The sequence below is a fragment of the Pinus tabuliformis genome, chromosome 8, assembly GCF_031772625.1.
Source record: "Pinus tabuliformis cultivar Carrire ecotype Pingquan chromosome 8, CPIR1, whole genome shotgun sequence".
NCBI lineage: Eukaryota > Viridiplantae > Streptophyta > Pinopsida > Pinales > Pinaceae > Pinus > Pinus tabuliformis.
Window position 1 is genome coordinate 1,356,183,830 of NC_142294.1, and position 26,622 is coordinate 1,356,210,451.

The following is a 26,622-nucleotide window of genomic DNA, read 5'->3' on the forward strand; positions in this document are numbered from 1 at the left end:
TGTAGAAATTAGGTTGTAGATTTGCAACTGCTCATGAAGTTTTAATCAAAATAACAAGACACAAACCTAATCTACTGCTCCACAGAAAGTAATTCACAAGTTAGAACAAAAATCTCAGACATGCAATAAGAAATCACACACATGCAAATAGTATTTTTCTCGGGAAAAGAAAACTACTAAAAACCCCAATGCTTTTTTCATTAATCTCATGAATAGAGATGTATAACAATTTCTTTCCTCAACTAAGCACAACCTGCGAATGAATAACCTATCTCTTTGCTCACTGAAGGCCTGATCCAAACTTAGTCAATTTCTGCCTATGCTTGAGCCCCTATTTTCTTGGGAAATACCTCAGGAAATATGGCCCTATTAAGTAGGAATTTCCTCCAAAATGCTTGCGCAGTTCCTCAGGGTTGATAGGGAAAATTTTAAGAACCCCCCTAAATTTATAAATATAATAAATGGGCGAATCTCCATGGTATATAGGAAAAATGGAAGGCGGTTTTATCAATAATATAATATGTATATATAATTTTTTGGCGAATCTCTCACTAGACATGGCAAATATTTTACTCAATTATAAAATCTTGTAAGATCTCGGCGAGTCTTTCACTAAATAATAAAACTTTGTAAATTCCTAGGCTACATGCTGGTTTAATTCCCCCATTTAAATAGGCTATATTCCAGGTGAATACCATGGGTCAATACCATGTGCCATTTTGGTGAATACCATGGGTCAATACCATGTGCCATTTTTATTTTTATTAATTCTAATATTAGGGTTAATAATGGTTTTTTGCATGGTATTAATAACAATCTAGTCCATGGTATTTGTCCCATAGTATTTTGGCCATAGGTTTCACCTAAATATAACCCATTTTTTGAGTGTTCGTAAATATAAGGTGACTTATGGAGTAAATATAAAAAAATGTTTTATTTGTTTACCATACCTCTTGTTTATTTATATTTTTATTAATTTACCATATCTCTTTTACAAATATGGTATTTGGCCCATAGGATTCACTTAAATAACACCTCTTTCTTGAGCCTTCATAAATAGAACGAGGGTTATGGACTAAATATAAAAAGAGGTTTTATTTATTTACGATACGTCTAGTTTATTTATATTTATATTTATTTACCATACCTTTTGAGTAAGTATAAAAAGATGTTTTATTTATTTACCATACCTCCACTTTACTTATATTTTTATTTGTTTACACCCTTACATGTATATAGGGTGACTTATGGAGTAAATATAAAAAATGTTTTATTTATTTACCATACCTCTCATTTATTTATATTTTTATTAATTTACCATACCTCTTTTATAAATATGGTATTTGGCCCATAGGATTCACTTAAATAAAACCTATTCTTGAAAATGGGCGAATGGATTCACTTAAATAAAACCTATTCTTGAAAATGGGTGAATGGAAGGTTGTAAGTCCTAATTTCAAGGGCTAAATTTACATTTTTTACCCTCTCTCTTAAAATAAGGTGGGCTATTTGAGGTGATTTGTAAAAATGTACTATGATACAAAATATTCGCCCACTAAAAATTTAAAACCCCTTAATTTCGCCAAAGGACGAACATTCGCCCCTAAAATTATCCTTGAGGGTTGATCACCTGACCTGATGCAACACATGTACACTCAACTAGTTTACAATTGTTTGTTAACTGCCTCGGAAACTCCACCACAACTGGGAAACTCGTATTATTTGCATGAATGAGCTAATTATTAGTTGATTTATCAACTAACTAGATGATCTCTGAGTTAGAATGATGTCCCACTACTTAATTGACCACCACCTAGTTCTATTAAAAGTTAGAACTAGTCTAGCTGATTACAACTTAAATTAACTCAACCTAGGCTCCTAAAATTTAGGAAACACTGCATGCAATTGAAATTCATGCCCTTAACTCAAATTAACTACTTAATTGACCACCACCTAGTTCTATTAAAAGTTAGAACTAGTCTAGCTGATTACAACTTAAATTAAATCAACCTAGGCTCCTAAAATTTAGGAAACACTACATGCAATTGAAATTCATGCCCTTAACTCAAATTAACTACGCTAGACTCTTATTTTCTAGGAATCAGCACAATCATACTGAAATTCAACTCGCTAACTTGAATTTATTTTTCTTAACTGAGTGATAAGAGCCATGTCACCTCAGTTAACTCCTCCAAGTTGTCTGTTGATGTGGAATTTCAAATTTCCTCAATTTGATTAAGGCAAAATCAAAATTGAGACTTTCTTTCTACATTTTCAACACTCCCTCTCAATAAGAAAGGGATTATCAACCACCCCTATCCTGCACCTGTGGAATGTACTGCATGCAACACCTCTCATTGTTGTTGTTGCTACTGCAACATCTGCAACTGCAAAGCATAAAAAAAAAAACAGATTTAATCAACTGTGTTTGCAACTGTTTACTGGGAAAAATGTGTTGTTGCTGAGTCTCCTTCTCTGTTGTCAACACTCCTTTGCACACCTCATTATCTGAATGACATTGATCCTCCTGCTATTGAATATTGTGGGCCCTTGTAGCAAGGTAATGATCCATGAGGAGAATGCCTTAATGCACCCTGCCTAAATTTTTGTGACTCTTGGACTAAGGATCTACATCACTCCACCTCACTCCTAGAGGTATAACTGCATGTTTTCCCTCTTCCCACATGGCTCAAATTAACCCCTTACTGGAGGTTTTTGCTTTAGTGGATGTCTCTACAATTCCTCCTCTTTGCCTCTCCATTTGTGGCTGCTCCACAACTTTATAAGGCTCCTTCTGAGCCTACACATTGAGAGGTCTAGCATGCTCCCTCTCAACCAACATATCTCTAGTCTCTACCTTGCTCCTTAAGGTTGTTCATGCATCTTCTACCTCAAGTGCATACAGGTTCTTGATGTGAACCCTAATCTACTTCACCTGTCCCATGGCTATGTGTCTCAAGAATGGTTTTCCTTTACTGAAGATCACATCATATCCACGGTCTTCCAAAAATGCAACATAGATGATATTTTTTTTAGGCATGGAACGAACATGACATCCTTGAGTCTGAGAGGGGATCACGACACCCTCTTAAAGGTGACTATACCAATCTCAGTCGCGTTGTACCTTCCGTCATCTCCAAACACAATATTCATCTAGATACCTTTCTCCTCCAGGTCACTAAAAAACTATCTACACCCATTCATGTGGAATGAGGCACCTGAATCAAGGTACCACACACTCCCAATCACAATGCTGGCCATTCTTGTGATAAGGGTGAAATCTAGATCAAACTGTGAAACCAAATCTTCACTTGTTTCTACTACTGCAGACTCCTTCTTGCTAGACTTTTTTTGTGGACACATAGTAGCATAGTGCCCGAATTCATGACAATTGAAGCATTTAATTTTCAACAAATCTTTCTTCTTTCCCTCTTGGCTAGATTCAGCCTCACCTTAGGACCTTTTTCCCTTGGCCTTCATTCCTTTATTGACTAGAGAAAAGTCATCTTCCTCTTCTTTGGATGAGGTCCCATTTATGGTATTCCGCCTTATTTCCTCCTATACCAAATCAGACCATAAGCGCTCCCAATTCGGTAGTTTCTCCCTCTAGTTCATTGAATCTTGATAGTTATGTCATCTCTTGGGAATGTCCATAAGGGCTAGGCTTACCAAATCATCTTCAGGGATAGTAATACTGACCCTGCCTAGTTCATCACGACACTATGTGAACCTGCTCAGATATTGTGATATAGATTTATTCTTATGCATCTTGATACTTCGAAGTTTATCCTTGATTGTCAGATTTTTGTGGTTAATACTGTTCTCGAACAATTTTTTCAGTGCTTCCCACATTGCAAACAAAGTTTCTTTTTCATGGAGATTCGAGACTATATGATCCCGTACTCCCTCCAAGATTATTCTCATTTCCTTGGCTACATATTTCTTTTGTTGTGCAAGGTCCTGGACATCGATTGTTGGTTGTATTGGAATATATGTCTTGATATATTCAAGCAATCCATTATCAACCAATAATGCCTCCATGCGGTCCTTCCATGCAACAAAATTTGAGGTGCCTTCCAATGCATACTCTAGCCTTATTCCATTGAAGGTCATCTTCTCAACTCTGAAGAAATCATGCTACATTGATCATCAAATTCAAACCTCTGAGAAACAACTTCGAATTTCTTGCTCTAATGTGAATCCAACTCTAATACCATGTATAAATTAGGTTGTATATTTTCAACTGCTCATGAAGTTTTAGTTTTAATCAAAATCACAAGACACAAGCTTACTCTACTGATCTGCAGAAAGTAATTCACAATTTAGAACAAAAATCGCAGACATGCAAAAAGAAATCACACACATGCAAATAGTATTTTTCCCAAGGAAAGAAAAATGCTAAAAATCCTAATGCATGCTTGGACTAATATGATGAATAGAAATGTATAACAATTTATTTTATCAACTGAGAACAACCAGTTTCTTGGGGTGATAACATTAATTGGACAACTGAGTTAGGGTAATGGCCAGGTCTTTAATCAATCCCAGGCATTTCACCTTCCTTGAATCAAAAGAGTATAGTGATGGATATTGTGGTAGCAGATGTCCCTCCTAAGTTTGGCATGCTGCTGTCCAGGGGATGGATTAAGAGACTAGGTGGGACATTACAGAATGATCTATCTTATGCCACCGTCCCAGTTTTTGGAGGAGAAAGCAGGAGATTATACAAAGATGCACAGTTGGCATACATCATCAGTGATAAGAATAACCCTACTAATCATCCCATATATGTTGTGGACACTGATTTTGGAGCATGTATCATCCAAATAGAAGAATCTCAAAAGGCCTCATTGTAGATCAGGAAACCAACTGTTCAGGCCGAGGAAAAGCAAGGAAGTCAGGTTTGGGAGATGTTCTTTGATGGAGCATGTTCCAGGGAGACTGCAGGAGCAGGGGTGGTGCTAGTGTCTCCAAAGAAAGAAAGCATTCAACTGTCTTTTAAGCTGATTTTTCAAGTCACAAACAATATAGCAGAGTATGAGGCTCTACTATTAGGCCTTAATGCAACAAAAGTTAGAGGAATTAGAAGCATAAAGGTGTTTGAAGATGCTGATTTGATCATTCAGCAAGTAAATAAAACATTTCAGGCAAAGCACGAAAGGTTGAAAGCATACAGAGATGAGGTATGGAGAGTCAGAGATTCTTTTGATTATTTCTGTATTTCATACATTCCTAGAGCCCAACATCAGCTTACTGATTCCCTTGCTATTTCTGCTAGTCTATTTATCCCTCCAATTCCTCCCAGACTAGTGTATGAAGTCCAAATGAAGTATAGACCATCCTTGCCTGACAATGTCCAGCATTGGAAAGTTTTTGATGATGAGATAAATAGTTTCCTTCAGGTCATTGATGAGTTTTCTGAAATGCAAAGTGACCAAGAAAATGAAGCCTTGATAGAAAACCCCTAGTCTCAGCTTAGAAATAAAATTGGTAAAAATAGCATTGTCCAACTTCCCAGCAACCATATTCCTAAGGGTTTAATTCCTCTTGAAAGAATGTTTGACCAGAATGATGTACCTTACAAAGCTGCCCAAAAAGAAGACAAATCTGCAGTCTGTGAACATGATATAGGTAGTCCAGGTCAGCCTAAATATGTAAATTTGTCCACTCATTTGTCAGCTGATCAAAGTGCTGAATACTGCAATTTAATGAGGCAATTTGCTGATGTGTTTGCCTAGGAGTATAGTGACCTCAAAACATATGATAAGAATATAATTCAACATAAATCCCTCTGGAGAATGACACTATTCCTTTCAAACAGAAGCTGAGACCAATAAATCCTATGCTTCTTCCTCTGATTGAAAAAGAAATTAAAAAGTTGCTGGCTGCCAAGATTATAGTTCCTCTTAGATATTCCAAATGGGTAGCCAATCTAGTGGTGGTGAGGAAGAAGAGTGGAGAAATCAGACTGTGTGTTGATTTCAGAAACTTAAACAAATGCTCCAAGAAAGACAACTATCCCCTACCCAAGATGGAGCATTTGCTGCAAAAAGTCTCAGGAGCCAAAGTAATGTCTTTCTTGGATGGATTTTCAGGCTTTAATCAGATTGTTGTGCACCCAGATGATCAAGAGAAGACTGCATTTACCACTCCTTGGGGCACTTTTATGTATGCTAAGATGCCTTTTGGATTGATGAATGCTGGAGCAACCTTTCAGAGAGCTATGGATATAGCATTTGTGGGAGAGAAGGATAAATTTGTCCTTATCTACCTTGATGATATAACAGTATACTCTAGTATCCATCAAAATCATTTGCAGCATTTGAAAAAAGTGAATTTGAAGTGCAGAAGGTTTGGGATTTCAGTCAATCCTAAAAAGTCACAATTTGCTTTAGAAGAAGGCAAGATATTAGGACATGTTGTTTCTGCTGCAAGTGTTCAAATTGACCTCGAAAGAGTAAAAGCAATACCGAATTTGTCTGTCCCTAGATCAAAGAAGGATATCCAATCCTTTTTGGGCAAAATTAATTTTGTCAGGAGGTTTATTCCAAATTTTACAGAATTGGTTAAGCACGTGACCTCCATGTTGAAGATAGGGTCAGAGGTAAGATGGACTGATGCAGCAAGAAAATCACTTGAGTCTATTAAAAAGGCTATTATGGAGGCTCCCACTTTAATTAGTCCAGATTACAACAAGGAGTTCCATATATTTTCTTTTGCCTCTTAAGATACCATTGTAGTTGTTCTATTGCAAGCAGATGAAGAAGGTTCAGAACATCTAGTAGCATTTTTCAGCAAAAACTTGAGGGATGCTGAACTGAGGTATGACATTATTGAAGCCAAGCATATGCTCTTATCAAATCCTTGAAAGCTTTCAGAGTTTACATTCTGCATTCCAAGATAGTTATATGTACCCGTTGCTGCAATAAAAGATGTCTTGACACAACCTAACGCTGATGGAAGAAGGGATAAATGGATTGCAAAGATGATTGAATTTAATATAGAACTAAAGCCCACCAAACTTGTTAGAGGTCAGGTTCTTGCCAGATTGTTAGCCGAAGAAAATTGTAGATCATTGGATATTGATTTCCTGGGCACAATTGCAGAAATTGGTCAGACAATGGAAGAAGAGGAAGCAGCTGAACCAAAAAAGAATCAGACAGTGGCCAAAAGTCTAGCTTCTTGTAATTGGTATGCCGAAATAATTAATTTCTTGCTGAAGCTAGAAATCCCTTCAGGATTTACTCAAAGTCAATCTAGAACTTTAAAACTTAGAGCAGCTAAATATTGCATCAATGAAAATCTGCTCTACTGGAGAGATCCATCTGGAATATTTTTAAGGTGTCTGGACAAGGAATAGTCAATAGAAGTCATGCATTAGTTTCACTCTAGTATGTGTGGAGGGCACCATTATTGCAAGACTACAACCCTTAAAATTCTCAGAGTTGGGTACTATTGGCCCACTTTATTTTCTGATGTATTTGTTTTTGTTAAATCTTGTGACAGGTGTTGGTATCATCCTAAGACCCTTTTTCTTTCCCAAAAACATGTCATTTATCCATACATTTTCATCATATATCCCTCAAAATCCTTGAATATTGATTATTAATCGTTTTATAGTTATTAAATTGCATAGAAATTAATTTAGGGGTTTTATGTTCAAGAATTGGAAGTTTTTGATGACTTGGTTACAGGAAGTACCTACATCCTGTAATGAGCTTATCGTTTGACATGTGGCGCAGCAGATGAGCTAGAACGAAAGGCATGGGCGAAAAGCAGAATGTCCAAGCATGGACAAACACCTATCTCCCAGCCAAATCGAGCCTCCTATGTATGCGGTCAACTCAAGTCAAAGCAGGGCACTCTGACAGACAAAAGCAGCAATAGCATCGTTCCATTTTCATTTTAGTTTTTTTGATCTTTTTGAAACACTTAGCATGGAAACATTTTGAAAAGGCTTATGTGATAAAAGCGGCAACAGCCAAATGTACATTCATTGTATCGATGAGATGGCTGTGCGTACGCATATGTAAATACAGTCAGGGTTATGTTTAGAGTTTAGTTGTTGAATTGTTGAATCGTTTTTCTCAGAACAGAGTTTTAAGTTAATACACAGACCTATTCACAGTCACGATGTGTGTATACTTCTTGCGTTGATTTGATAGCTGATCAGTTATAGCCAGTATACCCTTAGGCGCGGACGGGCCCTGCGTTCTTTGATTGGTATACTGTTCATTTGTTTTGTTACATTTCGGTTATCACATGTTCGCACAATATTTATATTGGATTTGATTTACATCGCATATGGTTTGCATCACAGTTACGATTACATAGCTTTCGATTTATATAGCATATGGTTTGGATCGTAGTTACATAGCTCTCGATTTACACAGTCTTTGATTTTCATTGCATGTCTATGGTGTGCGCTTATGAATGGTTTATGGTTATGTTGAATGGTCAGCACTAGGATCTGGAAGGGAGTCTTGTAAGGGATTCGATCCCTGTGTGACTTATAGAGACATTATCATAAACTCTGTTTTGCTTCACAGTTCATTTATGCTTTCTTTATATAGTTTGATAGTGTAAATATCTTTGCATGCTGTGTGTGTTTACCAAACAAGGGTTTTCTGAGTGATACCTCTGTAAGGAGGTTAAAATCATTGTTACAGTCATACACAGTACTTAGGTTCATGGTTTGATTTGATAGATGCATCTCATAACAAGCACTATAATCAAGCATATCAGTAGGGTAATCCAGGTGTGTGAATGATAGGCTACATATTCCGGTCTTCCGTAAAGAAGCCTTGTATCCTACATCCTAATCACTTGGCCAGAGATTCTTTATGTCTATATATTTTAGACCACGCCTCTAAGCTTACGCACCTCGTTCGATATTAAATATAGAGTCTAGTCTAGTACCCTAGCTGGAACCACTACAATAGGTGCCAAAGATTTGAAGGAAAACAACAGTTGAAGTCCCTGCCCATAAAACCAATACATGCAAAAGGACATTTTCAGCAGTGGGGCTTGGATTTCATTGGAGAAATCAATCCACACTCCAGTGGCCAGCATAGATGGATATTAGTAGCTACCAATTATTTCACTAAGTGGATTGAGGCAATCCCTACAAGGAAGCCTGATCACAATGTGGTCATGAAGTTTTTGACAGAAAATATTTTCAGCAGGTTTGGTTGTCCACATAAATTAATCATAGATAATACAGCAGCCTTCAGGGCAAAAGAATTGGTGGAAATGTGTGATTCTTTGGGTATTAAACTTGTTCTTTCCACCTCTTATTATCCTCAAGGAAATGGTCTAGAAGAATCCTCTAATGAAAGCCTGATAAGGATAATTAAGAAGCTATTAGAGGACAATAAAATGAATTGGGATTCAAAGCTCAAGTATGCACTGTGGGCTGACAGAGTGACCATTAAGAAATCCACAGGCAATTCTCCTTTCAAGCTAGTATATGGCACTGATGTTGTATTTCCAATTCAGCAAACTCTCCCTGTGGAAAAATTTCTTCAAGAAGAGCAGGATGAGGAAGAAGACATGGCAAAGAGGATCACTGATTTAGCAGAGTTGCATCAGATTAGAGAATAGTTGGTTCAAAAGGCTGTAGCACATCAGATGAAGATCAAGGAAGCCTTTGAAAAGAAGACAAAGGCGGATAATTTTCAGGTTGGAGACTTGGTTCTGAAATGGGATGAATTGAAGGAAAAGAAAGGAAACCATGGGAAATTTGATGCTTTTTGGACAGGGCCTTTCATCATTTCTCAGATTCAAGGGAACAACAACTTCATACTGAAAAGTATGGGAGGAGAAGAAGTTTTTAACAACCTAGTTAATGGGCGCTTTCTGAAAAATTATGTTGTTTAAGGTCTTTGCGTCTTAATTGTTGTAAATATGGTGTTTTTATCAATTTTAGTATATATGCAGTAGACGCATTGCCCAATGGAACACTAGGAATTTTGGCTAATTTGTTTTCAGTTGGAAAGGAAATGGTCTGCAGGTTCTTGAGACCCCACAGGGAGGATCTCATCCCCAGAAGGAGCCAGTGTTAGCTCTGCTACAATTTGCAACATTTGATGGATTAGATTAGGTCAGAAATTGCCAGTTTGGGTTGCAGAGGGTTTGCAGATGTTTATTTTATCCTTCCCCTTCATTTGCATTACTCCCTTGTAGCTCCCGCCACCTTCGTTTCCACCTCCTCTTCCATTCTCCTATTACTCCCCTAACCCATTATTTCAATGTTTCTTTATAGTCCTTTAAAGCCATGCACATATACCTGTCACATCACCTCGAAACATATGCATTCACTCGCAGTCGTTCGATCATCTCCCTCAAATCTGACGGTATCCGCAGCCCCCCGCTCCGTGAAACCGCACGTCCGTTAACCCATGGGAAAGCGGTTTCCCCGCCGTCTCGTCAACCACATGTTGTTGTTTCATTGCATCACATCCGCCCTGTACGTAAACTACCTTTTTCTGTAGGCGGTGTGGGGAAACTGTTTACCGCCTTCCCGCCTCGTCCCTTGCTCGTTAACCTGTGTGCACCCTCGGCTTGCGATCACCATCGGATCTTCCCACCTGCGAGCCGACGACTTGTGTTCCTCCATTTTTATTCCCTCCCAATCTCCGTTGTCCAAATTGATAGATCTAATAGCTAGTATTCTTTCTCGGCTCTTCGTCCATTTTCAATGTATTTTTCAGTGTTTTCGGCCTGTTTTGTGCGCGCGAAGAAGGAAGAGATGATCTAGCAACCTGTGTATTGAATTCCTCAGCTACCACATTTAAAGAACATCACAGTCAAGGACGAGAAGGATGATCCTCGAGCAGTTCAATGACTGCAGTAGTTATTGAAATTCATGCAAATCATACTTCACCTGCTCAGGAAGGGCAACAAAGTACCAGTGAAATTCAAATTGATTCATTAAAACAATCAAATTGTATCAAAGCCCATATCTAATTGTAAATGTGGTAGGTGGTCAGTTATGACCCCTCCACGTATGGGTCAGCAGAGAAATTTTGTAAACACACTCTATATATACCCAAAAACAGAATGTTGAGGTTGATGAATGTTATTTTGTTGTAAGCTTCAACTTCTGGAGACTGTAACTACTGTGATACCTGCAGCGTCTGGTCTTCATTTTCAACTAATACAAGCTTCTTTTGTTGTTAATTTCTCACTTTCCACTTCTTCTTCTTTGTTCCAGGCTGTGCTTGTTATGCATTTATTCATGTGCTGTGGATGTTTAGCATTAGAGGGGTTGCCATCCCACCTCTGTGTTAGAATCTAGTTAGTATTATGGAATGTGTATGCAGGTTTCTATTGTTTAATACTAGAGAGTTGTCATCGTGTCTGTGCATTAGGAAATAGATTTACAGACCTTTTAACTGGTTGCAGCCGGCCATCACAGGGTTCTGTGCATCTGCTAGTGTGGTCAGTCTTCTCCATCATCACATTTTCCTTAAACTGTGAGTAATTGGTGGTCTAAATCCTTGTAGTCTGGGGGTGTTCACCCATGTCTGGGGTTAAGCATAGTAGAAGTGGTTATTTGGCTTGAATATGCAACATTTCTTTCATTCATCCACCATTTATTTTCAACATTTTTTTTGAGTTTGTAATGTTCCCGAGCATCTCCGAGATACAACCTAGGAGAGTTTCTTGGGGTGATAACACAACCTGTAAGTGAGTAACCCCTCTCTGCTGACTGAAGGCCTTTGACCCAGATTTAGTTTATCTTTTCCTCTGCTTGAGCCCCTATTTTCTTGCACAAATCCTTAGGACATAGGCCCCTATTAACTAGGAATTTCCTCCAAAATGTTGGTGAAATTCCTTAGGGTTGATCACCTGACCTCATGCAACACCTGTACACTCAACTAGTTTACAACTTCTATTTCACTGTCTTGGAAACTCCACCACAACTAGGTAGCTTAAATTCTTTGCATGCATGAGCTAATTATTAGCTTATTGATCAGTTAACTATATGATATCTGAGTTAGACTGATGTCCCACTACTTAACTGACCACCAACTAGTTCTATTAATAGTTAGAGCTAGTTTAATTGATTACTACTGAAATTCACTCAACCTAAGCTCCTAAAATTTAGGAATCACCACATACAAATGAACTTCATGTCCTTAACTCGAATTAACTGAGCTATAATCATACTTTTTAGGAATTAAAATTAGCAAATTGAACTTCAATTCATTGACATGAATTGAGTGTTATTAACTGAGTGACAAGAGCCATGTCACCTCGGTTAACTCCTCCAAGTTGTTTGCTGATGTGGAATTTTGAATTTCCTCAATTTGATTAAGACAAAACAAAAAAAAAAAAGACTTTCTTGTTGCATTTTCAACATAGAATAAACCTCTCGACTCAAAATTTATTATTGAAATTATTTATTACTTGAAAAAACTAATATAAAGTGTTTATTATTAACAAAAATATAAAATCTATAAGATTTTTATTATTAACAAAAATATAAAATCGTGTTAATGTTATATTGTGTTGGAGTTGGAACCAGACTATTCAGAAGTATACATTTCACGCCAATGTAATTGTAAAAAACTTATGATTCACGATGAAAACCTTTATATTTGAACTCAAAATATTAAATTATAATAAATTCATCATAATTTTATTTTAAAATTCTTTATATTTAAAATACAAATATTTTATTAAAATAAATTCATCACGTTTTAATTTTTATATTAATGAGTATTTAGGAAAAAAAGCTAATATCTGCATTTTTTCTATATTAGTAGATAGCAAAATAAAAGCAAAGTATTCTTTCTTAACACTAGATAAACCATATGAATAGTAAAACTAGATAACCATAATAATATTACAACTCATTCTTATCTGATAGAGTTTAGAATAAAGTTATAAGACTGAGTCTTATCTATCATATGACTAATAACCTTGCTATCCCAATATAGAAAATAAAGATAAATAGAATGAACATCTAACTTGTTGGTGAGACCACCTATATAGTGTCACTCACCCCAGTGTCCTCCTATGAATTGGATAATTGTAGGTCAATTGCATTCTTTACTATCATGGAGACCTTGTCATTGAGTTTCCACAATTGCAACTACAAATTGTCTATATGCACAAGGATTTCATGTTGGGATTTCGACCATTCCATGAGCACCTTTCTCATAATGGTTTGCACATTGTCTGTACTCACAAGCATTTCATGTTGGAGTTTCAACCATTCCATGAGAGTCAAGTTCTCATAATGCTTTAAGCTTCCAATGCAGGTCTCTTTTCTACATGCATCTAATCTCTATAGTACAAGAGTTTATAATTTCCGAACTTCTTCCCAAAATTTAGCATTTAAAATAACCCTGCGTTTTAGCCTTGCTTCTTCCTTAGTTTAATTTATTCCTTTGTGCATTTTTAGAGGAGTGTTACCTACGAAAGTTACTCCTTAGTGTATTATAGCTATTTGAACTCACAAAGAGGAGAGATGTTGAGAGCCTCATCAACCGGGCCTATGACCAATAGTGAAATAAACAAGCAACATTGTGTAAGAGGGGAGAGGATAAAATTAAGACAACTAAGAGCTAAAACAGGCTGAGAAAACTTCCCTTTCTTTTTGTTAAGAAGGGGCTGGGAGATACACAAGGTCACTGGGAGAGTGAAAATAAAAGCCTCAACGAAGCATCTAAGAAGCAACTCACTTGAACTAGAATAGAGCCTCCATTAATGCCAAAAGCCACGAGAGAAAATGGTGAATAGAAGAGCCAACCCATTCTTGAGGACGATGAAAGCATAGACTAGAGAGAAACTAAGAATAAATCAACAACTCATCTTAGAGCTGATATTTTAAAAACCCTCCATGTAACTACCAAAACCACATTAATTAATTAAAAAAAAATATTCTCTTAACTTGAGAAAAAACTTTCAGACTCACAATAAAAAAGAGTGATAAACAAAAATACCTTTCCCACAATAAGAGAGAGTAATGAACAAAAATACCTTTCCCTTGTGAAGAAATCTGCCAGCACACTTGAGAGATACCTAATAAAACTTGAAAACTTACCTATAAACAATAACTATAAGTGACATTTATATAACAACACAACATATACTAACGAGAAGAAAAAAAAAAAATGAAAAATGAAAAATCATAACTAGCCTAAACTTCACTTTATAGAAATTCATAAAAAAATCCCCCTTTTTATTTTTATTTTTATTTTCTAAATTAACTAATAGTCACATTAACCAGAAATGCCAAATTTGGAAAAAATATTAATTCCAATTTCATATATACTTCTTTCCTTAGTCTTTTGCCAATGTATCATCTACCCAAACCTTCTCCACTAGCAAGTGCCAAATACATAATAGTTATTGAACAATGGAACAATAAAATTTAACATGAAAACCATCACTAATCCACCAATAGGAACGATGAGTATAATCATCTACCAAATATGTGGAACTTTAAACCATCGCTAGTGCTGGCCACTTAAAGATGGAGAGTGCTACTGCTGTATGACACCCACTACTTCCCGGGTCATTAAACATCGAATGCTATATGACACACCGTAAGGAACATTAATGAGTATTTCAGAATAAGAATAAGAAATGTGAAATTAGATAACATTAATTCTTGTGAACATTGTTGTGATCTCTCTCAAAATTCAACTCTTCTCACTGTAGTCAGAAACTCTGAAAGAATAATGTAAAAAGATGACCTCCATAAATAAGGTTAAACATTATTTTTAAGATAGTACAATATAGTGAGATGTATGTGTTTAATACAGTCATTGAGTCTAGAGGTTCATTCCACAACTAGTATAAAGGTGATGTATAAGTATATCCATGCTCAATTTAGAGTTACACGTGTCTCTTAAAATAAAAATAAAAGTTAACCAATTTATGTAAATATTAACTTCATATATATATATATATATATATATATATATATATATATATATTTTTAATGTTGTATAATAAAATATCCAATGTAAGTTATGAATAAAATATTTAATATAAATTGTTTTTGCCGTAAACTTAAAAATATATATCATTTAATAATATAATTTAAACAATAAAAAAGTATACATTGTTTTCTTTTATATTAAAATAAGTTTGTATTTGAAGAAATTTGATCTTTCTCAGCTCATGTTAAATTCGTATTTAAGATAAACCTATGCTAATTTGAAAAAAATTAATCTTTTTTAACTCATGTTAGATCCGTATTTAAGATAGACCTATACTAATTTGAAAAAATTTAACATTTTCAATTCATGTTAGATCCGTATTTAAAATAAATTTATACTAATATAAAGTAAATGCCGATAAAAATAGATAATCATTGAAACCTAAAAACTATGACTCATGTGATTTGTACATAAGAGTTGGAAAAGGATTTTATGGACATTTTAGCCTTGGAAGAATGCCTAGTGGTTGTGAGAAGATGAGACGGTGTTCACTTTAAATGGTTTCATGGCCATCTTCAAGTATATATCCTTTTGCAACGAAGTTGGTATAGAAGGGTTACGAAAATTGTCAAATCTTTACATGGCAGTTTAATGGTGTAATTATTTATGTTTTAGCAAAGTTCGTCAACTTTTTTATATGATTCTACCCTTAATGATTTCAACCCTTAACCTTTAAAGTTATTTCAGTAATGTGAATCCTTAGCAAAGTCCATGAAATTTTCTATGATCACAAGTATTTAGCAAAACATGATAATAGCAATTTTTGACATTGGATTTTCATTTGAACAATATGTGAATATATATATATATATATATATATATATATATATATATATATATATATGTTTATTGTGTTCTAAGACATTTTTTTAGCGTAATATTTTCATTAATGGGTTTTTATTTATTATTGGGGTATATATTGTGTAATGACCATCTAATTTTGTTATGCTAGTTAATTAAGTACAGTGATGTGTGGTTTGCTGGTAAGTTTATTTGGGCGAAGCTTGGGAGACCGTAGTTCAAATCTCATTGAGTACACTGGCCTGTCATGGTGGATGCTCGAGAAACAGATTCCCCACCCCCGCCTTGGCGGCATGAAAATCTCGCTTTGCTAAAACCATAGGATCTTAGTATATCAACTTGCAGGTAGTTGGGTGTACTCTTGGTGTTATAGTGGCAGCTACGAAGATTGATTTTGGGTCTCCCATAGATTAGGATTGGCAGTTACTGATTCACCATGTGGTTAAAAAAAAAATATTAGGGTTTAGGGATGGATATAAGTATGGGGTTTTATTAGGTCAAGTATGGGTTGTTGATATTTTATCTCTCAACGTAATTTTCTTCTCAAGTTTTTGTTAATCCTCAGAGGTCACTTATGTTTGGGATGGATAAGTATTAAGATTATATGTAGGGATGCATGTATGTTTGCCACTCCTAATAATAAGAGTAGAAATTTTTGCCAATGGTTTGTAGGATAATGTGACATCAAATTTCTCTTTTATGATCTTACTGAATATTGTTGTCAAATGACCTAATACCAATGGGGAGCATCACAAAATCAATTGATGTTCCTTGGGAAATTACATGCTTTGCTGTAGTTAGTTTCAGATCTTGATATAGGCTAGGATGCTCTATCAAGAATTTAAAAAATTTAGGTATATGGTTCTAAGTAGCAGGGTAAGCCTATTGGGATTTATTGAATTTTAAAGATGAACCTTTGGAATTTTAGGAACCAAATCTTTTTTCTTTAGTCCCATAGTCACATGGGAATCACAAGTTGTGACTTGTAGCCAACAGGAAATCAACTATTCGACAGTTGGACTATTGAGATTGGATTAACAAACTATCAAGCCTTACAAGTTCGTTGCATAACCCTCACCATGACTTCTCGATACTGATAGATCTCAACATATCTTTCATTTGACGGAGAGGGTTCTGTTTATTTCCAATTTTCATTAGTTGATTAAGGTGTTTGGCAACACAACCCAAATCTTGGAAATTGGGGTTCAAGGTCTTTGGGCCTAGCCCTTGGTCATATGGTTGACAAGGGGGTTGTGACCAAAAGCTTAGCCCTGAGAAAATGAATATCAGAGCACCATGGTATCAAGTATTTCATTATGTGACCCACGTCAAATTCTGTGATATTAACATTTTGCAAACTATTTGTGGATAGACAGGGAATATTTTCTGTAGATTATTCTTGTTTTAGTCATTAAGAGGTCAACTTTTGGGAGTTTTGGACGGTAACCTTTGATTGATACCTGATACTAATAGAATCCACACTATTTATCAGTTAAAAATTAGATTTTTCATCAATGGGCATCTATTGTCAACTATTGGGAGATCAAGCATTAGGTATGAGGTGTTCCAATAAGGGATCACTCGCATGAACCTTAGTGTTAAAAGAACTTGACAAGTTTGTCTCTGAAATGGAATGGGGGAGTATCAATGGACAACTAGATGCTGAATCTGAGGGATAACTTGGCAACCCAACATAGCATGTGACATGGCAAAACACATGAATCTAATGTGTCATGATGACATGAAACCAAGTAGGTCCTCAATGATGTGGCATGCTAATGTGATGTTGACATGGCAAGTTGACGCGGAAGGATCATGTGGATTGGAGTACTAATGTGGTGCTAAAGTGGCTACTATGTAGCACCTAGGATATTGGTGACTTGGGTATTGGGATTTTGGGGTTGGGTGTTGGAGGTGGGTGACCTTCACATCAAGTTTGTCCTTCTGATACTATTGAAAATGAAAACATTGGTAGTTGTCAAAGAAAGGTTTCCATCTAATAATGATGACATATTATCATGTTAATTATTGGGCTATAAAGTATTGTAACACCCCCACCTGTTTTGATAATGCAATTGATCCAGATTTATGAAGGAATGAAATGAAATACATATATAACCAGAATCACGAAGCTAGAGTGAAAACATAACTTCAATTCATTAATAAAAAAGTACTAAAATTTGTTACATACAGAATGGAAATAAAATGGCTTGGGCAATGGTATTTTATCTCTAAGAAGAGATGTGGTGGCTACATCCCTTCTGAGTTGTGTTACAATGAAGCTTAAAGGCCTATTTGTTATTGAGAAACAATGGAAAACACTAAACACCCAAAATCCTTACCCTAGGAGATGAAGTGTCAAAAGTATCTCGGCCCCGTTGGGGTAAATTGATACATCAACTTCCCAAGGTCGTAACTTTGGCATACAATATTCATTTGACACATACAATACCTTGTTAGAAAGATATATTTGAGGACTACAAATTTTGACTGCAAACCATATTATATGTATTTTGTTTCCTCGCTTTCCAAAAAAACTTTGTTTAGGGCTTCAAAACGGCTCTAGAAGTTTAAGACCAATAAAATTTCCAAACATAGTAAATTGTGCCACAATCAAGGAAACTTAAAGAAACAATGTTGTGGGTCCAAGCGGAATAAATGGGTGGCCACCAATATCCACTTAGATTAGTTCGCCCCCCTTAGGAAGAAATGGTCCCCATTACATTGAGTGCCTCCATGAGAAGGGGAAAATTTTGTTGAACTTGGTCCTTGGTGAGCCACTTGCCTTGGTGCAGTAGCTGGCCAGCTTTGACAACTTGATACAGTTGTATCTTCTGTTATTGAGTGTTCTTGATCTGTGCATCCACGATCTGATCAATTGTGGCATGTTACATGTAGGCTAGATTGAGTTTTTTGGTGTGTTAGTTGTTTTGCAATGATTAATGTGTCTAGCAATGGTGGAAAGTATGGACGAAGGTGATCCACATTGAACACTACATGTAGGTCGAGGATTGGGGGAATGTTGAGCTCGAAATCATTCTCTCCCACAACCTTGGGGATGGTGTAAGGCCCGTATCAGAGTGTTTGAAGCTTCCGCTGGGCTCCAGTAAGGCGTTCTTTCTAAAAATGCAACCACACATTGCTGCCCACCTGAAACTTATGCAGCACCCTATGTTGATCATGTCGTTTCTTGTACTAGGCATTGGACTTATCCAAGATGTTGTGGACCTATTGGAGTATGTGTTGGATGCATTCAATAAATCTAGTTGCTCTATCATCCTTGGATTATACATGTGCATATTTTTTTTGTGTAGTCACATAAGGCATGGAAACATCAATCATACACAATGGTTGAAATCCCAGACCCACTTGAAAGGGACTGTGGCCAATCGAGCTATGGAGAGCTATGTTATAACTATGTTGCACATAAGGAAGGCTCTCATCCTAGGTCTGTGGATGCTTGGACTTGTACATGCATAGTATGTGCACTATCATTCTGTTGAGGATCTCTATCTGGTCATCAGTTTGGGGATGGAATGCAATCGACCTTGTGATCTTGGTGTACAATAATGTCCAGAGGCTCGACTAGAATGTGCTCAGGGACTTGCTCTCCCGATATGATATAATGGTCTATGGGATCCCAAAATGTACCCACACTCATTCAAAGAAGAGTTTAGCAATGTCTTCTGCAATGATACTCTTCTTGCAAGCTTCCAATATATAGATCTTAGAAAATTTGTCCATGACCACAAATACACAGTCATTACCATGCTTGGTAGAAGGGAGGATCGAGAGATAGTCCATCAAGATATATTCCCAGGATTGGATAGAGTAGGCATAAGAGTGTACAAGCCTTGCTTCTTGATTGTTGGCTTGGAAATGACATAGGCAGTGCAGGATTTGATATATTTTCCAATGTCTTGTCATAGTTTTGGCCAATAAAAATAATTTTGTAGTCCAACCACAGTTCTCTCTACACCAAATTGTCCTGTGACCGGACTATAGTGTTCCTCCCAAATAATCTTGGCACGCTCACTTGAAGGAAAACAAATTTTGCATTGGTAGCATATTAATGCATCATAGAGGTTGAAATATGGAACTTTCTTTCCATCCATTAACATCCAGTATGTGGTGGAAAAATCTAGGTAATTTTTGTATAATTGTGAGCATCCGGAGGTCTCATGACCACAAGAGTTGAGAAAAATAGTTAGTGTTGCAACTAGGGGACGACTGAGCCAATATGCGAAATGATTGGTGTTTCCCTTCTTGTACTTAATGTTCAAATGGAACTGTTGGAGATACATAGAACACTTTTGATGTCGATCATTCTGTAAATTACCTCATGTCTGTATAAATTGAAGATGTAGGTGATCTGTGCAGATGATTGTCTCCTCCCATCAAATGTAATGTTTCCATTGTCGACACACTTTCATGATAGAATACATCTCTTTATCATATGTGGGGTATTCTGAATTTTATCAGAAAGTGTCTCACTGTGATAGGCCATTGGATGCCCTTGTTGGCTAATAATTGCAAACATAGCATAGTCAGAGGCATCTGTCTCAATTTCAAATGGTTGTTGTAGGTCTGGAAATGTGAGTATTGGTGCAAAGTAGAGGTGGTGCTTTAGCTCAACAAACGCGTTCTATTGGGAATTGACTAGGATAATAGCCAATCTCAAATATGCAAATCTCCGTTAGAGTGGCCAGGGTTGGCCAATCTCAAATAACTTGGATCATAGCCAGATCCACATGCACGCCTTTCTCATCAATGATGTAGCCCAGATATGGGACTTGACTCATGCCAAAGGTGCATTGCTCCAAGTTAGAACATATTTTGTGTTATCATAGGGTTTGAAGGACATGCCAAATCTGTTACAGGTGCTCTTCCCAACTCTTGGTGAAGATGAGGATGTCGTCCATATATAAAACCATGAATGAGTTGGTGAAGGGATGCAATATGTCATCCAACAACCTCATAGAAGTTGCAGGGGCATGTTTCGACCCAAAAGACATGACAAACCACTCAAAAAGGCCCACCTTGCATTTGAAGGTTGTCTTCCATACATATGTAGGTTCTATTGGAACCTGGTGATAGCCAGACTTCAAATCGATCTTGCTAAAATATTTTCCCCCCCTGATTTGGTCAAGAAGGTCAACAATCCACGGGATTGGATACCTATTCCTGACAGTGATTTTGTTTATTTCTCGATAATCAATGTAGAGCCTCCAAGTTCCATCCTTCTTATGTACAAGTATAATCAGGCTCCAATAAGATGAGGAACTTGGTTGGATGTGCCCTTTTTGCATCAACTCCTAGATATGTCACTTCATTTCTTCATTTTCTAGAATGGAGTGGTATTTTATTAGCCTATTTGGTATAGATGCTCCAAGAGTCATATAGATCGAATGCTTGAACTGACATTGCAATGGTACCCCTGTGGGTGAGGAGAAGATGTCCCTTTGTTCTTCCATGACCTTACCCACCTACTTCTGTTGTGTGGGGGAATCCTTCCCGGGGCCATGGATGTGGCCACTATCTTCCCCTTACATTGAGATCAAATTAGAAAGAAAACAATTTTTTCTAGTCTGGGAAATGATCTTATTGCATTTCTTAGTAAATATCAAAGAGATGGTGGTAGGTGGGGATACCTCCGGTATCCTATATAAATTATTTCCCAAAGTAATGATAATAGTGCGATACCTAGAGGTAGTGACATGGGTATTGGGATTTTGGAGTTGGGTGTTGGAGGTGGGGGGCCTTCACATTGATTTTTTCCTTTTGATACTATTGAAAACTAAAACATTGGTAGTTGTCAAAGAAAGGTTTCCATCTAATAATGATGACGTATCATCCTATTGATTATTGGGCTATAAATTATTATAATACCCCTACTTGTTTTGACAATGTAAACGATCTAGATTTATCAAGGAATGAAATAGCTTTAGTGAAAATATAACTTCAATTCATTAATAAAAAAGTACTAAAAAATTTTACATGCGAAATGGAAATAAACTGGGTTGGGAAATGGTAGTTTATCTCTAAGAATAGATGTGGTAGCTACATGCCTTCTGAATTGTGTTACAATGAGGCTCAATGGCCTATTTATTATTGAGAAACAATGGAAAACCATAAACATCCAAAAACCTTACCCTAGGAGATGAAGCACCAAAAGTATGTGGGCCCCGTTGGGTTAAATTGATACATCAACTTCTCAATATCGTAACTTTGGCATATGATCTTCATTTGACGCATACAATAACTTGTTAGAAATATCTATCTAAAGACTACAAATTTTTATTGCAAAAAAATGTCGTTTAGGGCCTCAAAATAGCTCAAGGAGTTTAAGACTCGAAAATTTGTCAAAAATAGTAAATTGTGCTACAATTAAGGATACTGAAAGAAACAATGTTGGGGGGTCCAAGTGGAATAGGTGGGTGGCCACCAATATCCAATTAGAGTAGTCCTCCTTCCTTAGGAAGAAATGGTTGCCATTACATTGAGTGCCTCCATGAGATGGGGAAACTTTTGTTGAACTTGATCCCTGGTGAGCCACTTGCCCTGGTGCAGGAGTTGGCCGGCATTGACAACTTGATAGAATTGGATATTTTGTTGCCGAGTGTTCTTGATCTATGTGTCCATGATCTGATCAATTATGGGATGTTCCGTGTAGTCTGGGTTGAGTTCTATTGGTGTTAGTTTTTCTGCAATGTCTAATGTGTCCAACAATGGTGGAAAGTATGGTCGAAGGCGACCCACATTGAACACTGCATGTAGGCTAAGGAATGGGGAAATGCTGAACTTGAAATAATTCTTTCCCACAACAATGGTGATGGTGTAAGGTAGTATCATAGTGTTTGAAGCTTTCACTAGGCTTCAGTAAGGAGTTATTTCTAAAAATAAAACGACACTTTTTCACCTACCTGAAACTTATGTGGCACCCGGTGTTGATCATGTCGCTGCTTGTACTTGGTATTGGACTTATCCAAGATGTTGTGCACTTGTTGGAGGATGTGTTAGATGCATTCAATAAACCTAGTTGCTCTATCATCCTTGGACTGTACATGTGAAAATTATGTATTTATACTCACATGAGGCATGGCAACATAAATCATACACAATGGTTGAAATCACAAACCCACTTGAAAAGGATTGTGGCTAGTGTTGAGCTATGAAAAAGGTATGAATTTTCCATTTATGTCATCATCCTTTGCCTTAATTATATCCCCTTTATGTTCTAAAGATATTCATATATCAAAGGATTATAATAAAAACTAGGGAACTATTTATTACTACAATTTAGCCAATTATTGTATTTTCTCATGTAGGAAAAAGATGAAATGGGAAAACTACCATTCCCTAACCGAGAGAAGGAAAAAGACAAAGTGGAGTAGCTGTTGTTCCTTCACCGGGAAGCAACGTACAGGAAACAATCTAAGGACGGAGCGCGTAGTTATGGATAAGAGCAGAGAAGATCACAACATCAACACAAAAGACAAAGATCTAACTGAAGTTGGAAGATTGAGTGGATCTCTTGATCCTGAGGGATCACTGTTACTATTTTTCCATTATAAAAGGGATAGCGATTGTAAAGAAGAGGAGATCATTATTCAGAAATTACTGTTGTATTTTTACTTTGATAATTGACTCTCGTTGTTGAAACAGAATATGAACTAGCTGTAACCATTTTGCAAATGATTAATATATAATACAGTTGTTGTTCCTTCTTTCATACTGAAGTAATCCAGCAGTGTTCACTAGCGGCTAAGGGCCTGGCCCTGGTGGATTCACTTGCTATTCTTGTATCATTCCTTTATGATTTCTGCCATGTGATGGTTTGGTTTCATTTCTATATTGTAATCACATCGCTTTACTGTTTTGTATTTCTAGACTTAATGAATTGATTTGTTTTATATGCTGTAATTGAATTGCATTGCTGTTCATTCCTATCATAACAAGATTACTGTTTTCTACAAATATATTGTTGTGTTGTTCATTTTAATTACAAAGCTTCAACGTTCATTCCAGTAACTTAACTTTGTTGTTTATTGCAGTTACATAAGTGTTGCTATTCATTTCTATTATATAGCGTTGATGTTCATTTACTTTCAGCAATCATTTAGTTTTTCCCTTTAGCATTATCACAATTAGCATAATTATCTCATTTCCATTAGTTGCAGTAGCATTATTGATTTAATTCATTTGGTTATTTAGTGTGTTGAGTGTGAGGTCAACAACCGTAAAGAACATTGGCTATTTTTGTCAAAGCTCTCAGATTGAGGATCTTATTTATGCTTGACTTTGTTTACATCAGTTAAAATAGGAAAGAGTTATTGCTACTGCATCCTTGACTAATAATTGCTGTTGATTTCCTAAATGAATGATTTAGTTTTAGAGCATTGAGTTTCCTATAGTTGCAAGTGAGTTTTACTTAAAGTATCCATTTACTCTTGTATGTGAAAGCACTATAATGCAATTTAGAAACATTACCCTTGAGTAAATAGCCGCCACACACTATGTACACTCTTGAAATAGAAAATCTTGCCTAGATTGATAATTAATGTGAAGATAAATAAGAGTTAAAAAGACACCTTTTATACACCAACATTTTGGTGTCGTTGCCGGGGAGAGTGTAGCCATTTTTAAAGAGTAGTTTGCATTTGATGATTGTCTGTTAGGAGAGAACTGGGTATTAAAAATGGAAGGTAAGAACCTGTGTATGGAGCATATAAAATGCCTGCTCCCCCACCTGCTTTCCAGCAGAAGTGTTAATTTTTTTTTTAGGGTAGCAGTAAAATTTTGAGTTTTGTGTATGACTAAGAAGAAAAAACTTGAAAATAATCCAAAACCACTACCCAAACCCGACAAATCTAAGGGACCGGTGACCCTTGGTCGATCAACCTTTATAGATGATATCATTAAGAAAGCCAAATCTCAACCATCAGTAGGCCCTAGGAGAGTTGCCTCCAGACAACCTACTGGCTCCCTTTGGGCCACAGAATCACCATTTGTAGTCTTTGCTGACGTGCATAGCAAAACAAAATAAATTGAGCAAGATTTTCAAGAAATTGAGAATTCTCACCCAATTTTTTTACAAGAAGGCAATTCTAGCAATCTCTGTGAAGGAGGAGGAGAAACAGGGGAAATAGAAGAGCCAAGATCCCCTTGCTAAATAATTCAAACACTCAGCAGCCCAGATAAAGGGAGTGCTGTTAAGTTTATCCAAGAAGAAGAAGAGAAACTGAGGAGCCAAGATCTCCCCAGGTAATAGTTCAACAAGGAACACTCATTGTCCCAGACCAGGGAAGTGCTGTTAAGCTCATTCCCATCCCTCCTAGTCATCCTAGGAATAACTCTCTAGAAATCCCAGAAGGGTATTGGCACATATTTGATCAAATGGCTCAGAACCAGCAAACACCTTAGACCTCCACACTGCAATATCCTATCGTTGATACAACAGCTAATGCACCTATGAAAGCCATTCCTCTCTAGAATATTCCTACCTTTCATGGGCTAACATCAGAGGATCCAAATGCATTTCTATTTGAGTTTGATGTATTGTGCCGAGGGTATGGCTATACCATTGATCCCCAAAAACTAAAGCTATTTCCTTCAACACTAAAAGGAGCAGCTTTACAATGGTTTATGGGATTAGGTGGGGGCACTATACGACTGAGATCAGATGAAAACTACTTTTCCAAAGAAATATCAAGATTATTGTAGATCCAGGGAATTGAAGGATGAGATATTTCAAATGACAACAAGACCTAGTGAAACACTGGAGGAATATGTAGAATGCTTTCAATACAATCTCCAGAGATCTCCCTATGCATATTTACCCTTGCCTGATAACGTGTTAAAAACTACATTAATTAAAGGGATGAAAGAACAATGGATTGAAACATTAAACATTATGGGTAAAGGTGACATATATCAGGAAAATTTTGCTGACATCATTAATTTGTGTATCAGGTGTTCAAGAGGTAGCACAAGACTGAAACCAACAGAACGAGATATGATCACAAGGGATAACAAAATCTCTGGTGGAAGTATAACTCGCGCAGAAATTGGCAATCTGTTAGAGGATTTCAAAACTGACATTCTAGGGACTCTGACAACACAGTTGGACATTATGCAAGCCAAACAAAAGCAAGTAGAAGCAAAACAAATTTGGTGATATTCTGTCCTAGATGCAGAAAGAAGCATAGCCACAAAGAGTGCCCGTTGGATACAGTCCAAGTCTGCGCTATTTGTATGAAAGATCACTCCACAGAAAACTGCCCATCACTCCTAGGATTGAAGGCAATCTACAAAGAAGCAGAAGAAGAAACAGAATCAATCTACCTACTAAATCAACGCCGCCAGTGGCAGTCGCGACAAACAGGTATGCCCGTTGATCCATCCTCTTATTTTCAGCCTCCTCAGTATAATGCTCAGCAATATAATGGAATGTGGCAGAATCAGCCACCTTTCCCCAGTTGGCCACAACAGCCATTCCCTATGCCACCATGGCCAAATCAAACAAATCAAACCAATTGGCCAAACTTCCCTTACTGTCCACCATTCTGGAAAAATAATGCATATTCATCCCAATGGTCACCCTCCACCTCACAGAGTCAAAACTGGCAGTCGAACTGGCAAAGACCCACAAATCAGCCAGTAGGAACGATCCCCCTATCTCAACCCACACTGCCAGCACCATATACATTGCAACAAAATCCCCAGACCAACTTAAGACCACAGCTCCTAGCCCAACCCAACCCGAACCCCAACAACAGACCGATTCAATCTGTGCAGATTATTGAAGCACTAGAACCTGAAACCGAGTTAAGGGAGTGTAATGACCTTCAATTAAGATCTG